The following is an 18756-nucleotide window of genomic DNA, read 5'->3' on the forward strand; positions in this document are numbered from 1 at the left end:
GCTAAAATCAGAGATACATATTTCATAAGATGATCAAAGTAGCATAATAACAGGACCAATAGGTAAACTCATAAAGAAGGGCCTCATGCCTTTCCATAATAGCTAGAGATCTACTAATAAAATGTATCACTGCATAGTAAGTCTCTCTCATACAAAGCTTCTGTAAAAACATCAAGCCTTCCTTGTGTACTCTCACATTTGATCTACATAAAACGGGGATCAAATATGTACATCTAGGTTCTCCACACAGAGGCCAAAACAATACAAGCAGTTGCAATGCAATAGGACTCGCATTTGCGAGTTAGCGCTTTTGACAATGCAAATGACAATGGGGCATATGTATCAACATCACCATTTGCGATTCTCAAATAGCGATTTTTAAAGAATCGCTATTTGAGAATTGCAAAACGGGATGTATTTAAAAAATTGCAAACTTTTTGCGATTTCTTAAAATTCCTTAATTGCGATTAGCAAATTGCGAAATCGCAATTAAGGAATACCTGCCCATTCATTTTTATGGGCCAGGAGACCCATAGGAATGAATGGGAAGTAATTCTCAAATAGCGAATCGCAATTTGCTAATCGCAATTTGAGAATAATTTCAAAGGTGCAAGGGTGTCATGATGACACCCTGATGCACCCCTGAAATGAGCATGTGTGTGCATATGGCGCACATACATGCCCTAAGGGCATGTATGAGCGCCACGTGGCACTTTGTAAAATTCAAATAAGTGCATTTTGAAAGGAAATCGTAAATTACCACCAACTGGAAGTTGGTGGTAATTTGCGATTTCTTAAGGATAATTCGCACAACTTGGGTGCTTTTTACATATCATTTAAGAAATCGCAATTTGCGATTTCTTAAATGCTTACGCAAAATTAAGAAATCGCTAAATTAGCAATTCCTTAATTTTGCGATGGGATTTGGCTCATACATCCCGATTACCGATTTTTTAATCGCAAACGCTGTTATTTTGCGAATCGCAGCGTTTGCAATTAAAAAATCGTTTGACACATATGCCCCAATGTCTTTTACCTATGTGTTACATATTGTGTAACATATGTGGGTAACATATTTTGAGGAAAGCCTATGCCTAGAAGCAATGTTTTGTGTGACTCAGCACACTATGGTGGAAAAAAGTGATATGACATGGCTAGTGCTCGAGGCGTTATAGTGCTTTGTCATGTGGGGAGCCGCAAGGCAAACACAAACATGGGAGGATAAGCAACAACAGGGGCAGGGGGTCAAATAACAACAGGAGATGGGCGGTTGCAAGCAATGAGAAATAGGACTCAGAAGCAATGACTGAGGAAAGGAAACAACAAGCATTGTGAAGAGAAAAAGTTGATGAGAAATCCACGCCAGGCATTCAAGTTCTGAAACAAAGCAATGGGAGAGTGATAGAGACAGGGAGGGAGACAAATGGACATGAAGGAGAGACAATACTCAGAATGAGATGAAGACCATATGAAAAGAGGCAGACATATGAAAGGGGAGACGATAAGAGAGATGGATATTGGAAGAGAGAGGCATACATTAGACTGGGGACAGGAAGAGCAGCAGACAGAGTCTTTGCCTTACAAAGAGACAGAGGCCAGCATAACGGCCAATCCTACTTAACTTGCTGCTAAGTGTGGACAGCCGTCTTTAGCCCTGCCTAGCCGGAGTGGATGGACGTACATTGTTACATTGGATGTGCACACCGAGGGCTCCTCACCTTTTATTCAAGCTCAGAAGAAACCACGCCAAGTCAGCTACTAGTTTGTCTCTATAGACCGGCCCCTGTAAATACCGGAGTCTGTCGGCCAATCAGGTCCTCGGGTGTGCAAACGTCCTTTCACTGTGTTCTGAGTATACTACACGGCGGCCATTAAAGTAATACCCCAGGATTTAAAGCAGGAGGGAGGAGGAAGCATCCTGAGGAGAGGGAGTGTGCCAACGAGAAAAAGGGGAGGAGAGCGGGCAGCGCCAGCAAAGAACAGAGAATGCAGGCAGCACCAGCAAAGAGCATAGAATGCCCGGCAGCCGTGAATTGGGGGCCGCACTGTGTAACAGCTGTTCTGAACGAGTTTAAGGGGAGGAGAGCGGGCAGCGCCAGCAAAGAGCAGAGAATGCGGGCAGCACCAGCAAAGAGCATAGAATATCCGGCAGCCGTGAATTGGGGGCCGCACTGTGTAACAGCTGTTCCGAACAAGTTTACCAAAAAAAGTGCGGCAAGCTGATAATATACCTACTGTGTCACGCCGCGGGTAAGAGATCCAATCCCGCTGGGCGTGGCTAAAAGGAGACAGGGTGGCTACAGGCAATGATTGCCATACCTTCAGTGCAATCATTGCACTGTCTTTAGCATAATTCGTGACGTCAAACGACGCGCACAAATCAAAGCTGAAGGCAGAGCTAGGACGAGGCTTCTGGAATCGTATCGCTTCCAAGAAGCCTCGTAAGACGAGAGCAGCGCATGCGCTGCTTACGTCACAAGACCTAAAAATATCCAAGGGGACCAACAACATAGGTCTACAATCATATACAAGCTAGACAGAATACCAGAGGCAACAGTAGCCACCCTGGAAATGTTGAAAAGCAAAATCGATTCAATAGTAGTAGACACATACTTTTTTCAAGATGACCAGTGCAAGCTATCAGACTGAATAAAGTATACTGCTAGCACACTGTCCTCCCTGCAACCTGAATTGGAATCTCTTATAAACAAATGCTGGAGCTAAGAGAATAAGTCAGATTTCTTGAGTACAGAAATGAGGACCCAGAAGGCAGATCCATAAAAAACTATTTACAGATTGTGGACCTTCCAGAAAGCATCTCTAAAACTGACATGATGACCTATGTGGAAAACTGGGTGACACAAACTGTGGCACCAAAGACAATCTAAACATTTTACGCAGTTGAACAGGCATACAGAGCCGTGGCTGGGCCCCCTGCCCCAATTGTGCCTCTGAGACCAATGGTAGCCTTTGTACTGAAATTTAGCCACCCGGATGTCATGCTGTGATCAAAGAATCCTGCTTAAAAGGCAGGGCACTTTGAAGTGGGCAATAGCAATTTGAAGCTCTTCTCAGATTACACTGAGCCTCCTTCATGACCATCAAGTGCAAACGAAGACACAAACATTAGATGTATGTTACTCTTACAAGCAAAATAAAGATATTGGCAGATAGAATATAACACTTTTCTGAACAACCCATGGAGGCATGGGACTGAGCAGATGCCCCCATTAGGGGATAGCTGCCAATCAAGAAACTGAATGATGATAAGGCAAAATTAAACAATGTAAGAATCTGAGACCTCAACACATTTGGTAACTTACAAGAGAAGAGACACGAAAAGGAATAAAACAGTCCATTTCAGAAGTAAACAACTAATCATATAGAAGATCACCACAAGGAGGCACTGATTCAGACCAGGACCCCACTAAAAGGGACACCACACTGGAAGTGCTTTTGGGAAGCAATATTGATTTACCCAAAATAAACGTCAAATCTGTCCATGAAATAATATGAAACACTATATGTGTCCTGAGGGTAGACACAGAGCACTGTTCCACTACAACCTGACATTAAGAGGTGCTGTATGGCCCTCTGACTAAATTTCTTCATCCCAGTAATTACCTATAACTAGTGGTGAGCTCTGATGGAGAAGTATGAGCCACCACCCCACTGTGAAGCCATGTTTCTTCTGAGAAGATAAAAGTCACTTTAGGAATATGTAAAAAAAATTGTTTTTGGAGGTAGACAGGTGTCCCACTTTCTTCAGGGTGGTGGGGGGAGTTATATTGGATTTTTTTAAGATGAGTTGGGGACTGTCTTTAGGAGCTGTACTTCTTGCCATGTACCATGGCAAGAAGTACTGTGAACACCAGATGGAGCAATTTTAGAGAGTGTGCCCATACTGCCACAACACACAATAAGATAATAACATGGAATGTTCGAGGTATGGACATTCCATCCAGACAATACAAAATAGACAATGATTGAAGAAACATTTCACACAAATAGATCTTTCACAGGAGACACACTTCAGAACAAGGGGAAAATATTAGATTGCAAAGATGATCGAAAGGGACAGGTGTCTGAATTTTCCAAATAAGCATTGATTTGGGTGAGCTCAGAGACCAGTACCCAGCACAAAACACATAGTCCACAGGCGGATAAACAGGGAAGACTTATAGTTAGCCACCAGTATATCCCAATATGAACAAAACAGTTTTGTGCAACACTGTCAGATATTGGGTAACTACCTGCAGGTGGCAAAGTTCGTTGGAAGGGACTTCAATAGTGTATGTGATGTGAACCTAGACAGGCAGCTAGACTCCTACCTCATTCTCTAGCAATGAGAACTTCACTAGTGCCGGGCGGATAGACAACATGGACTTGGTAGATACTCAGCGACTGAAGCATCCAGAAGAAAGAGAATGTTTGTACTACGCCCATGATCTACACATGCAATTTCACATAATATATTATTAGCCGCATTTGTACACAAGAGTAGCACAAAATGAATGCCTATGTTACATGGTCACAGTCCATGATCCATTATTATTAATTTGTGTCAGAGATAGGTGTAGAGTGAGCTTTCTGCTCTAGAATACTTCATGATCTGCGTAACATGGACCGGAAATTCATAACTATGTCACAGAAAATAGTGACACTTCCTTGAAATGGGATGATTTTTGACTGAGAGATGCCCAAGATGGTAATTACATACCAAAAAAACTAGATTGGAACTGCACCACTGCTAGTCAAACAAGTCCATAAGCAATTGTCCATGGATATTGTAGAATCACAATAAGTCAATGAAGGAAATAGCTGCAACTGCAAGATTTATAGCGTTTTCTTCTTTATTCAGTTCATAAAATAAACCATCAACGTGCAAGTTCTATTGAAACTGGCACAAACCTTTGCGGACATCTGGAGCAATGATTAACGCCGGGCTCCACTCCGGGTTATAGTGCACTAGTTAGGGTGGTTATCCTCCATCACTCTGTGCCAGTTTCAATAGAACCTGCACATTTTGAGATCTGTCTATGGCTATCATACCACGTGTTCCTTACCATTGCTCATAATTGGGCATAGGATTTTCCCTATAAATTTGTACTGCTTGACTTGGAATAATATTCTGCAGCACGGACCAGATGCTTGGCAACAACTTCGCTCAAGAGAACTCTTACTACTAGGTTACAACCTAATGGATTGGTTGTCGTCTTCTATTGACAGTGCCCTGAAGACGTACTATGTTTAAAAGGACGAAAAATGCGTTGACTGATGGTTTGTTTTATGAACTGAATAAAGAAAAAACTGCTATATATCTTGCAATTGCAGCTATTTCCTTCATTGAATTGTGATTCTGCAATATCCATGGACAATTGTTTATGGACTTGTTCGACAAGCAGTTGTGCAGTTCTAATCTAGTTTCTTTGTATCGAATCACCTTGTGAGGAGTGTTGCTTCTGGACAGGGGGCACATTTGGATTTCTGCATACAGGATTGTTTTGCATTTAAATGGTACTGGTAACTTACAGTACAGGTGCTGCACATGTTGTTTTGTGGTCCACTGTCAAAATCTCACATTTGTAATTACAGACCACTTTATTAAGCCCACATACTGGAACAAAATAGAACTCTTATGAAAGATGACCACACCAGAAAAGAGAGGATCCCTGAACTTGAAAATGCTTTGGTTGCAGACTCAACACTCAGGGAAGAAGGTTTAGAGAAAAAGGAACACTATGCGGTCTTCCTGGAATAACATTGCTGCATAGATTATAAAACATATATTGCCGTCAAACACTTCAAGAGGGATATGGCAATGAAAATGCTAACTTGGCTGATCAGATCAGAAATAGTTCATTCAAAATTGGAAAGCAATTTAGTGTTTTCAAACCACTACAATAGCTTATATGAAAATAGCTCATAGGCTCCAGATCTTTTCTGTAATAAGAAGTACTTATGTTCAATAAAAATCATCCTGAGTTACTAATATTAATAGTGTTGTAATAGTGAGCTAAGCAGTCAAGATTACTTTAGTGGTCACCCCATGCAAAATTATCAGACTTGATCACCTCAGTACATCAGGCAAGGTTGGCAGCACTAAAGTAAAAATAAAAAAAAGGCTTTATCAATTTGGAATACCTCTATGTGGGTAATACATAACAGCCATATCTGCAATGCCTCTGGAATCAAGGTCATAATAAGCCTCTCCAATGCTGCATAATTTATCACTCAAATATCATCTTTTGTATATAATTTAATATTTCTGTGTGTAATTTGAATGCTCACCATGAAGGGAATCTTTACATTGAAATAACATATTTTTATGGTTACCCAACTTAATGGTTTGAATGGTTGATGTGGAAATCCAACTCTAAATTCAATTGGAAAGTCAACCATTTTTCTCCAAACAACAGATGATGAGTTCTAAAAATAAAAACTTTTGTGTCTTGAATGCACACTTTTCATTTTGGTATACACATATTAATTCAACCAAGAAAAAGCTTCTAATTTAGTAGGCTGTGCTGTACGCGAAAGCTACTTGCAGCTATCTGGAGAGCAACTAGTAGCTCATGAGCTGCTCATTGGAGAAATTTGCTTCAGACGCAATGATCTTGAACTATATCACCGAAGCAGGCCTGCCCTCACGACACCCAAACAAACAGAAGCTTTAGAACTTCCCCTGATGATAGGATGCAAGATATTAGGAAAGCAACATATGAGCTCACCAGAAGTAAAGTCCCTAGAGCCGACAGACTGCTAGTGGAGTTCCATGCAACCTACACAGACATTCTTACTCCTGACTATTACAAACGTATACAGACACACTTGAGAAATGAATGCTACAGCATTAACTAGGGAAGCACTAAGAGTGACAATGCTCAAACCCAGTAAAGACGCAGCAGACACATCATCCTACCGTCCCTTGTCATTGTTCATTATAAAATAAACATTAAGGAAACTGGAAATATTAGTCACGCTTCCGCACCCGGATCAAAACAGGTTTGTCCCAGGTCGCAAAACATCCCTAAGTATCAAATTCAACAAAAGTAGCTATAGACTTAGAGAAAGCCTTTCATAGCAAGAATTGGAAATATATTTGAAGTATTAAAACCAACAGTCCTTTGTGAATCCATAAGGAGATAGTCTACCCTACTATTCTGAACACTAGCGGTTTGAGTAAAAAAGTAAACAAGCAACCGGATTTCTAAATTATGCTGACCATCAAGGAGCACAAGACAAGGATGCCCCCTGTTGCCGTTTATCTACATCTCTAGCAATCCAGTCGCTGGCAGCCATAATGCAAAGACAGAATGAAGGTTCAGTTATACATCTACACAATGTGAACTGACACATGTGTTGGAAATGGCCCTTTTATGCAGGGTTATCCCCAAACTCTTTGCTTCTTCCTCCTATTTTTCCTGACCTGTTTTTGTTGGCTTTAGGTCTTTAGCACATTACCACTGCTAATCAGTGCTAAAGTGCATATGTTCTGTGTGTAAACTATGATTATAATTGGTTATCCATGATTGGCATATTTGATTTACTGGTAAGTCTTTAATAAAGGGCACAGAGTGTGCCAGGGCCTATACATCAAATGCTACTAGTGGGCCTGCAGCACGGATTGTGCCACCCACACAAGTAGCCTGTAAATGTATCTCAGACCTGCCACTGCAGTGTCAGCATGTGCAGTTTTAAACAGCCATGTCGACCTGGCAAGTGCACCCACTTACCAGGGCCCAAACTTCCCTTTTCTTACATGTAAGGCACCCCTCAGGAAGGCCCAAAGTACCCCCCTGGGCAGAGTGAGGTGTATGTAAAAGGTAGGACATGTGATGGTGTGTTTTACATGTACTGATAGTGAAATACTGTCAATTTCGTTTTTCACTGTTGAAAGGCTATCTGTCCCCTAGGCTAACATGGGAGTTACTTTGTAACATCTTACAAGTATAACTTTCCATTGTGACAAGAGATAGAAATGGAGTTTAGGCATCTTTTGAGGGAGATGGTCTTTAAATGGTGTGTTTGAAAATGGGACTTTTAGAAAGTAGGGATTTTCTTGTTTAACCATTCTGTGTGCCTCTGCTATTTTGTGTATTGACTGTCTGGTTTTGGAGTGACAGGGGCTGGGGATCTGTTTCACTGTAGATAGCCACCGGGGAGGGGGAGTTTGAGGTGTGTCCTGCCTTTCCTGGGTGACTCAAAGCTGAGCTGAATTGACCTTAGCTGCATTTAGAGTGGTGGGAGGAGTTTCATTTACACCTGAATAGGCAGTGTCTGCACAATGCTGTCTCCAGCTCCTGTAGTGATGCTGTACTAGAGAGGACAGAACTGGTTTGGACTGGGCTCAGGGACCCTTGACACAAAGAGAAGAAATACAAAATGGGGTATAGGTAGTGGACCTTAAACCCCAAAGAATTAGATCACTTTTGGACTCAAGGAGAACCTTTGCCAAGGAGAAGATCTGGAGAGCTGTGAGGGGGAGTACTGCCCCTTTGCTTTGTGCTTTGCTGGGTAGGCCTGCAGTTGCTGCTTCTGCCAAGGAAAGAACAAAGACAGGAGCTTCACCGTGAACTTGCTTGAAGAAGAATCTCCAAGGGCTTGTGTGTGCTGGCCTCCTGTTCTGAAGTCTAAGGGATACAAAGACTTCACCTGCAATCCACTGACCAGCACCTGGACTCCTTTGTGGACTCCTGTATTCAAAAGGGCGCCAATTCCGGTTCCTGGGCCCTGAGAATTGTGTGGTTGGTGCTGCAAAGCAAGAAAAACAACTCTGACGCCGTCAGCAACACCGCCAGTGATACTGTGACCTGCACCGAGGCCGGGGGCGCTGCTGGTGAAGTGCACAACTCACCGCCCGTCTGCACTGCAGCTCCAGCGCCCTCCGACACCTGTCAACGCCTGCAGTAATTGGCCTTCCAGACGCCAGCGCTCACACCGGCCTCAACCTCCCCCCTGGGTCTGTGTAAAGGTAGGAGCTTCTCCAGCTGCTCTCTCACCTCCCTGGCTTTGCACTACATGTCCTCACTGGTCCTTTCCCTCGTCCTTCTTCCTCGTCACAGACTTGTCATTGTGCAGGAGAGTCATTTATTGGCCCAAGCAATCACTCTGCTCATTTAAATGTAACCATCATCTTTGGCCCCTCCACTTTCACTGACGACATAAATACCTGGACTTGTATCTACCTCGAGTCACATCCAGCGCCAGCTTTCAGGTATCGCGGAGCCAATAACCGATGAGGGGGACTTCATAAACTCTTCAACTTTGCATCGCCTCATCGGATCCAACACCTCACCGCCAACGCCGCCGACTTCCCCTGTCCTGGACTCAACACGTTGCCTCCTTGCAGACACGACGATTCGCCTCCCCTGTGGCAACCAGGGAACCGGCCTTGACCTCGGCAGCGATGCCTCACCTCCATGATGCTGTGCATCATCCATAGACTTCGTTTTCCAAGGTACTATTGTTGGGGGGTCCATATGACTCTGTGCCCGATGCCGCACACCTCGCGGTCGGCGCAGTACTTTGGATTTAAGCCTGTCGCGACGTCGTAATAGTCCCAGGTGCAGCTATTTGATTCTTTAAGTGCTATTTCTGCTTTTAGGTGTTATTTTGATATATGTATGTTGGATTTTTGTAGTTTCGATGTTGTGTGGTTTAGATAAAGATACTGGGCCCGATTCACAGAATTAACTTAAGACAAAATCCTAAACTTACTACTTTTGGTATTCACAGAATGCACTTACTACTTTTGGTATTCACAGAATGGATTTACGGCTACTAACTTTACGTCCGCACTTCCGGAGGCGGAGTTTCCAGGCCGGAGGCGGGGCTTCCGGGCCGGAGGCGGAGCTTCCGGCCCGGAGGTGGGGATTCCGGCCAGTGGCGGAGATTTAGCCATGGCCAAAATCTCCACCTCTGGACCGGAAGCCGCGCCTCCAGCCCGGAAACTCCGCCTCCGGGCCGGAAGCTCCGCCTCCGGCCCGGAATTTCCGGCCCGAGTGCGGACGTAAAGTTAGTAGTCGTAAATCCATTCTGTGAATACCAAAAGTAGTAAGTGCATTCTGTGAATACCAAAAGTTGTAAGTGCATTCTGTGAATACCAAAAGTAGTAAGTTTAGGATTTTGTCTTAAGTTAATTCTGTGAATCGGGCCCACTGTATTTTTCTTAACCGGCGTGGTGTCCATTTGTGGTGTTTTCACTGTGTTTCTGTGTGTTTTGAGTACAAATATTTTACACATTGGCTTTGGGATAAGCCTGTCTGCTCGTGCCAAGCTACCAAGGTGGTGAGCAGGGGTTATCTAAAGTGTGTATCCACCTTACCCTGACTAGAAGCAAGGGTCCCTACTTGGCCAAAGGTGCCTATCTCTGCCAACATGAGGCCACCATTTCTAACAACATTCAATAAATGTTTTCATTCTAGGGCGACATGAAAATTCAAGTCTGTTCATGTGGAACATCACAGTCAAAAAAGGAGTCTGAGTCCTAAATTCTCCAAGTTAGCCAGAGTTAGAGTTTTCATTAGTGCAAGGCATTACATTTCAGAAAAACAGAAATATCACCTCCCCCATAGGTGATGTACTCGAATCATCTCAAATCTGCTCTCTAGATAATTCACAAGACAGTTGTCATCAGTTTTGGACTCTTATGTCTGGATTTTCATCTCAGTGTGCACACAGCTTTACAACTCCTCTAGTTCGAGGTCAATCCTCTTCCTTTCTTCCGCTTGCTGCTGACAGCTTGTTTTCCCCATCATTTGTCCCACCCTTTGATGAAGTAAATTCACATTCCCTAAGGAACAGAAAATACACGCTGCTCCAATTAGTATTATTAGTATAGAAGTCAACATCAGTTTAACGATTTCTCCACCTATATTCCCAAACCACTCACCTATATTTGAAAATCCTTTCCCATGAGAACTATCTAGAGAAGTTATTCCTTCCCAAACCCCAGATTTCTCAAGCTCTGTGAATACATGCATAATGTTTTTAATGTTCAAAACAAAGTGATTGAGCTGGCTATCTATTCTAGGGATATGCGCAAAGCACTCTTGAGCGTAACACCTTGCAAACCCTTCTCTTTTTTCACAAGAAGCATGTCTAAAGTAAGTCTACATTGCACTATCAAGGATCTCATAGAAAGCAATTCTTTGTTAATAACGGTTAGTGTGCCTGTAGTATTTGTAGCAAGTCTGTCTACTAAGGTGGGGAATTCTCAAATCTTTACATTATTCAAAGCTACTCCTACGGAAGGCACTAATATGCCAAATACAGCACCCCAAAATCTGTCTGAAACTGTGTCTGCACCTCCTAAGAAAGTTGTCATTTCTTGCATCTAAGCTGTTGGTATGATATATTCTTGGAAGGCCTAAGGCTGCATAGCAACTTCCTACCCAGTTATGCAGCAATTAGAAATAAGTAGATGTGCCCTTAAGTTCCCCTAATACTTGCTTCATTTTCTGTCAAAACTGGGTTCTTCACTAAGTAGTTATGGTCGCAGTCATGCTAACCCACTTTCTGTACTGTATCATTTCCTTCGTTGTTCTCTAACAATGCATAAACTGGCGGTCATTTCTAAAGCAATGGCAGGAACCGCTGTCGCGACGGTTTCTATCAATGCTGTTTGCAGTTTGGTGCATGGCTCTGTCAATATGAGGGAGACTTGCAACAATCTGTTTTAGTTTTATTTTCAAAAAGAAAGCCCAGAAGTAGGAATTTCTTTTTGAAAATGAAAAAGATAATGCAGTTACCTCGCATAGAGAGGGGGACATTTTTTATTTTTTACTGTCCCTTAGAGCCAGGGTTAGTCTGCCAGTGACAGAGAGTAAAGAATGACTATGTGTCCACCAATTATACACATAGCCAATTCTGTAATAACCATTACTCCGTTGGGCAGCCGGAGAAGTTTCGATCTCCCATATCCAAAACTATGGGCCAGCTAAATATAAATCGGGTGGGCAGACCACTGTGTTGGTGGGGAGGGAACTCTGTCGCTTGCAACAGAGTTCCCTCTCTGCCAAAAACGAAATTGGCCCCCCAGTCTCCTTGGTGTCTTCATCTCAGGTTGACCCAAGTCACTGTCACTAAGCGTTGCTTGCTCTTCGTCCTTTTGTTCCTCTAGTCCCCTCCCCTCTCTAATAGTCCCTGGCCACCTTGATTTCAATAGTAATCTCCTTCTCTTGCTATCATTCCTTCGCCGTTTGTCTTTGTGATGCACTCTTTACTTTGGGGAACTTGTCACCTCCAAATTCATGTAGCACAGTTTCACCCTCGGAATTGGAGTTTACTCCTGCTGCTTTTCCAGCATCCTTTTCAACCTGCTGTACACTTGTACCTGCTTGGTCTGTCTCAGTTCTCCAGGATTCGCCAGGGATTCAGCAGATGCGAAGTCTCAGTCTCGAGCCTCGTGTTTCATTTTGCGAGGGGATCTCTGTTTTTCACTCTGGTTCTGTTCTGGCTGTGGTACGGGCGAATGGTGCTGCGGACTCTAATGTCAGGCTTTGTTTCAGCCTTCTTCCTTCTGACGCCCCAGAAACTTAGAATCAGTGGATGTTGTCTCCACTTCTTCTGTTTGTCTCACACTCTTTGTATGCGAGGCATGGATCCAGTTTGGAAAGCCTGCACATTTCACTGCAGTGTTGGTCAAACGGATGACTTGATGAGGCCCTTTTCAGTGCTCCTCCAAGAACTCAGTTCCCTGGGTTCAGGTCATGACGTGGGTCAGACCTCACAGCTGGTGTCGACAAGTCGATATGGTGATAGATGGAACGCACCACGTCAGCTAGCTGCGGGAACAGAAGGAACTGTCATGGCTCTCCCATCAATGTATCGTGGGGGGGCGGGGGGGGGGGGGCGTCCCATTCCCCGGCAAGGTACTTTGAATGCTCATGAGTACCAAAAAGAGTGCATTTACTCTCTCTACGGCTCATGACTCAAACTTCTGCAGTGGAATCTCTGGTCAATACCCGATGTTATACACAATACTTGGATCACCTTATTCTTGAAACAACTGCCTGGGAAACAGTCTGTTCAGGTCCACAGGACATGCATGTATGCTCCTCCCTGTCCTTCCCTCAAAGGGTGTTCCCATACTTCTGCCTCATCAGTGTTCTCACGCTTCATGTCAACTGTTGGCACTTTTTCATTTCTTTCTTTTAACCTTTCCTTCTTTGATCATGGCTCTTTGAATTTCTCCATAAGTCCCCATTCTCTGATACAATCCACCAATTCCTTAACATGCTTTCTAAATCCTCGCAACTTCATTCCCCTCAAGTCATTGTCTCTCAATATCATTCTGAAACTCATTCGTAATTTCTTTCTTTGTGAGATATCAAGTCCACACTCATCCACCAACTCTTCTATCTCTGCATATGCCTCACGTTCTATCCTTGCAGCTTCCTTGCTCTTAAACACTAATTCACTTTCACTATGGTGTCTCAGAATATCCAATCCAAAGTTTCCCTTTACAGTCTCCTCGAGCTCAGTTTTTAACTGGGTAACATTTGTGTTTCGGGGAACATTTCCGTTAGACTGTGATGACGTTTCAGGGGCTGCAGCCAGACTGACCCCTTTTGTGCCAGGTAAGACAGTAGGTCCTCCTTCTTGAATCCTTATTGTTAAAGGAATGCCTGTACCAGTGCCAACTGGGGTCCGTAGGGTACTTCAAGTCACTTGAAGCTGAGGAATACACATGACTTAGGGCATCGGGGAAGAATTATGCTTGTAAAAGTCCAGAACGCCGCTGCCAGACTCATCCTCGGGACTCCGTGTCATGAACACATGACCCAACACCTACGAGACCTTCACTGGCTCCCCGTCGAGAAGAGGGTCACCTTCAAACTCCTCACCCACGCCTACAAATCACTCAACAACATCGGACCCAAATACCTCAGCGAGAGACTATTCTTCCACGTACCCAAGAGGAACCTCCGTTCCGCCGACCTCGCCCTGGCAGATGTCCCCTGCATCCGCAGAAACAGAACAGGCGGGAGAGCCTTCTCCCACATCGCAGCCAAGACCTGGAACAAACTCCCTGTGAACATCAGACGCTCCCCGACCGTGCACACGTTCAGAAAGGACCTCAAGACCTGGCTCTTTGACTGATCTGGAGCTGTACCCCCCGCAGCGCCTTGAGACCCTCACGGGTGAGTAGCGCACTCTATAAACCCCTGATTGATTGATTGAATGAAAAGAGAAGAGGCAACAGTCCCAAACCTCATGGCACCTCCGAGGCTTCCCTCCCCAAGAGCTGCAGTAAGTAAGTGTTGTTTTTTTATTGACTGTTTGGTGCGTGCATGTGTGTGTGAATGTATGTGTATTTTTGAGTGAGTGTTGTGAATGGGTGTGTCTGCATGTGAATGCATGGGTGTACATGAGTGTGCATGTGCGTGTGTGTGTGGGCCTCCCCACCACCATCTTAGTAGTACTTACCGGTCACCACAGACACCCACTCTATCTAACTACGAGCCCCAACATGCACCGCTTTGATTTAACTTTTCTCTCAATCGTATACACGCAACAGTTTTCCATATTGATACAAAGACCGCTTCAGGAACCCCAAAACAGCTGCCACATCTCTATATGCTCATAGGGAATCAGGGAGTAGACTGGGTCAAGATTAATTTAAATCTCAGGGCAAGACTGTCTGAACCACAAAAGTGCAGTTCAAGATCTCTGAAGACAATTTACCTATACAGGTCCTGACGGTACCAGACAGGTACCAGATATGAACTGGTAATGGTGTAATCCCAATATGGATTTTGGTGCTCCCCAATGGGCCTGTCTCATTTAGAGCATTTTAAATGCCAATTTCAATTGACAAAAGCAAAGAACCCATTTGGTGCTACAAAAATGACAGACAGAGAAGTCTTAACCTTAAAGGTTTATTTTGGGAATGTAATCATACAAGAATCAATTTAGCACAGTCAAAATCGATTCATCAATAAATTAGGGCGCAAAGTTCAGTTAAAAAACAGAATCAATAAAGAACTCAGTAAGCAGGAGAGCAATCTGGCATGGATTCACCTCCTAAGGTAAGTGGGGAACGTTCTCCTGTTAGATCAAGAAAACACACTCTTTTATATGGTTGAGAACAATGGGTTTCATGCATTTACTACAGTTGAGCACGGTTCACACACCCTTAAACTAATCAAACTTAAGCAAAAAGAAACATATGCAACTGAAATATTTGTCAAAACTCTCATAATTCTACACCACATAATTTCTCTTGAACCTCACGTGTACATGGAACAGAAATGGTTACATTGTATGCGATTTCACCCTGAGATAATTAGGTTTGACTTTGATTTAGTATACGCTTTTTTACACTATTATTTTTAGTACTTTTACCTCAGTGTCAAAAAATGTGGGCTTACTTTATATTGCACAATCATCATTGTTAGCTTCAATTGCACCAGTTTTTAGGTTGAGCCTGGGCAGCGCATGCGCTGCTGCGAGGCATGCAGTATTGAAGTATGGCTTGGAAGCCCCGCCTACTCTCCACCCATATTTGTCATTGGCTTGTGTCATTGTCCTTTGTAAACGCTGGCGTGCGAGTCGTTATTAGGCTTGTTAGTCCCTCCTTGGTACCGCCTTGTCTGCATTTGTAACCTCCCATGGCGAATGGCCCTTTTACTTCTGTTGTGACACAGTATGTCTTATTTAGTCGGTAAGCAATCTTTTCTTTAATGGGTTTCTCCTACTGCAGGCAGACGTGCAATCCTCACCATGCGCGCTATCACTATCAAGCAGCCCCGTACAATGGCGGATGCTTCTTTGAATTGAAATAGGTCTCGCATTTAGGAGAGTTAGAGCTATTGCCATTGTGAATGCCAATAGCTGAAACTCTCGGAAATGGAAGGCCTATTGCATTGCAAATGCTTATTGAATTTCCGGTAAAAGATGGCTTCCAAAAACACAGATGTAGTTAGAGTGAAAGAACAGGGCCTTGCTCTCTGCTTTCCAGGCCTGTTTGTAATAATGCATGTTTCTGCTGTACTTCCTTGTTGTGAGTAATCAACCAGTGCCTTGGTGCGACATTCGCTATTTGGGAATCATACCGATTCCTTGTTAGTGATTTGGGGCCAAATGTACGACCGTTTTTTTCGGTCTGCCCTATGTACAAATCCTATTTTGCGAGTCAATAACCTATTACCGATAGGGTTTTGTGACTCACTATTAGGAAGGGGCGTGCCAAGAGTGTCCCTTCCCAATAGCGAGTGCCAATGGTATGTACCATTGTTTTGCGACCGCAATTGCGGCCGCTAAACACACGCAGTTTACCACCCATTTCACATGGGTGGAAAGCCACTCCCCTTTATGACTGGCACTGAAAATATTTTTTAAGACCAGGCAGTGGTCCCATGGACCATGGCCTACTCTTAAAAAATGAAGCAGAAACGCTTCATTTTTCTTTTTTTAATGCATCCCATTTTCCTGGGAGTGCTAGCCATTCCTAATTGGGGACCACTGCCTGCCCTTAAAAAATAATTTTGCATGCATTTGCAAAGGGGAAGGGGTTTCCTGGGGACCCCTTCCCATTTGCGAATGCATTACCACCTACTTGAAGTAGGTGGTAATTGCATTCGCAAAACATTTGTACATGGTCATGGAGTTGCTATTTGGAAGGAACGCCACTTCCAAATACTGAGTCGCAAAACAATAAATTGAGACTCGCAAAATACTGTGTGTACATGGGCCTATGGTTTTTAGCGTTTGCAAACTGGTCTAAGACCCATTTGCGCACGCTAAAATTTCGTACATCTGGCCCATAATGTCTAGAATTCGTACATCTGGCTCTTACATCTTTCAATGGGGCCTGCAATGCCAATACTATTCCATTACCAACATATGGCTGCGCAATATGGTTTCCACTGGTCGTCTAGCTAATTATTGTTTAAAAAAATCAATGATGATGAGAAAATTAGGAATGAGAAGACAAACTATGATCAAAACCATTCATCTTGAATTAGTGCAGATGCCAAGATGGGCCCGGCGGTTCACATAATACTGACCTGGGATTTTATGGTCAGTACTGCAGTTTCTAACCTTTAGCTTGGAACCATCATGAGCTCACATATATCAAAGCTGGTATATGTTTTGAGTATGCCAGCTGCTGCAAAGCCTAGTTTCTGTTTTAATAAAGAGGCTGCCACTCTGCTTAGAGCATAATAATTCTGGGATTAAGGCTAACATCAGTCAAGTCAAGTCAGAGGCATTTTTATAGCGCAAAACATACCACTCCGAAGAGTCTCATGGCGCTTGCAGCGGCACTGGTCAAGAAGGAAGGAAAGGAGTTATTGATCAAACAGCCATGTTTTCAGCTTATTCCGGAAACAGCTGTGGATGGGAATGGATCGTAGATATACGGGCATTTTATTCCAGGAAGCCGGGGCTAGATACGAGAAAGATCTGCCACCTTGTCTAGTAGTGTGTATTCTAAAGGGGGTAAGCAGAGACATGGTACTAGACCTGAGTGCCCTCAGAGGCCTGTACCAGCAAAGTTTTTTGGCCCAGTATTGTGGACTTTTCCCATAGAGATACTTATGCATGAGGCATAGGACCTTAAAAAGGATACGCTTTCTTACCGGGAGCCAATGTAGAGCTCTGAGGCAAGGAGCCGAAGATGTTCGATGCGGCAGGTTCAGGATCGGTTTAGCCGCAATATTTCGTAGAGTCTGCAAATGTGACATCAGTTTTGTTGAGCAAGCTCTGGATTTTGTTTCCCCACGAGTACCTTGGCACATTGAAATATCCAATATTTTTTGTTCATTGAAAAAAAAGAAAGATCCTTTGTTTCTGTGCAGTAAGATCGTCCTCCAAAGCAGAAATCCGAGTTTCAGCCTTGTTAATTCTATTCGTCATATCCACACACGTCTTCACCACCCTCCGTATAGAATTCTGTAGTTTCTTAGACGCATTCTGTGTGCGAATACTCTCAGCCTGGGTTTCTGCCCTGTGTGCCACAATCAGATCGTGAATTGTTGCCAACGTTATCTCTCCATTGTCGCTCCTTGCATCACCAGCGGATATGATTGGATGGGAGCCTGAGGGGGCCAGTGTATTAGGTGAACTCTGATAGTCCCAAGAGAGTGAATTATCTGACCCCGCTGGGCTCGTCCCTTCTACACCTTCCTCGGGATTCATGCCCTCTGCACCGGAGCATGCTCCCTCTAGCCAGACTTTCTCAATACTCTCAACTGAGGAATGGTCAGACAAGAAAAAAAAGTCATCGGCGTTAGATAGTTTATCCGGTAATTCACCAAGCTCTAAATGCTCCTGATTCCCAGCCGCCGCAGATGCAATAAAAGCGCTATCTCTCTCTCCCTCAGACATAACTGTTAAAGCAGAGTCACAGATAACACTGACACCAAGCAGTTCCTTTAGAGTCTCAGAAATGACTTCAGCTCCCAGAATGCCCTTGGATTGAGTCAAAGATAGAGACTCGGACTCAGCATTCGTTAATACCTCGGAGTTAGGTAAAACCACATTCTTACCGGCTTCTTCTTCGTTTCCTGCGCTCACCAAAGAGATTACACTGTCAGTACACTCCTGAGTTTGCAGAGCGCTGCTGCCCTGAATCATCCGAATTGCAGACTCGTCCGGACATTTCTTTTTTTTTACTTTTTGTTTGAACATCGTCGGAATAGCCTGAGCCGTTACTTTCACCCCCCCCGGAACCGGCATCCTCCAAAGCCCGATCCGACGCCTCCATCACTGAAGCTGAAAAATTCGGCATTGCATGATTTCTATCTA

This window comes from Triturus cristatus, chromosome 2_1 (genome assembly GCF_964204655.1).
Source record: "Triturus cristatus chromosome 2_1, aTriCri1.1, whole genome shotgun sequence".
In the NCBI taxonomy this organism is placed as follows: Eukaryota; Metazoa; Chordata; class Amphibia; order Caudata; family Salamandridae; genus Triturus; species Triturus cristatus.